Below are 554 nucleotides of genomic sequence, written 5' to 3'. Positions count from 1 at the left end.
GCACGTCGCCGCCGCCGGGGCAGCGAGTGAGAGCCCGGCCCGGCCCGGCCCGGCCCGCCGGCCACTGTGAGTGCGAGTGGCTGAGGGGAGTGCGTGTGTCTGTGCGGGTGTGCATGTGGCTGGGGGGAGTGTGCCGGTGTGTGTGTGGCTGGGGGGGGAGAGCGTGCTGGTGTGTAGGTGTGACTGGTGGGGGGTGTGTGCATGGGGGTTTGAGCGGGCTGGCGTGGGTGTGTGGTTGGTGTGAGTTCATGTGTGTGACTGGTGGCTGGTGTGAGTTTGTGAGTGTGCATGTGTTTGGTGTGAGTTTGTGTGGGTGTGTGCTGTTGTGTGTGTTTGTGGCTGGAGGTGTGAGTGTACACGTGTGGGTGGTGAGTGTATGCACGTGGCTGGGGCGGGTGGGTGGATGTGCTGGGTAGGGGTGTGCGTTTGTGGCTGGGGGGTCTGGGTGATGAGTGCGTGGGTGGTGGGTGTGTGCGCGCCTGGCTGGTGCATGCAGTGAGCGTGCAAAGGGGAAGCCCCAGCTGGGCGCTGGCTCTGATGCGCCCCTACCTGTG

Source organism: Gavialis gangeticus, unplaced genomic scaffold (genome assembly GCF_001723915.1).
Source record: "Gavialis gangeticus isolate Ggan-Ray unplaced genomic scaffold, GavGan_comp1, whole genome shotgun sequence".
Classification (NCBI taxonomy): Eukaryota; Metazoa; Chordata; order Crocodylia; family Gavialidae; genus Gavialis; species Gavialis gangeticus.
Note: the sequence above shows the minus strand (reverse complement) of the source record.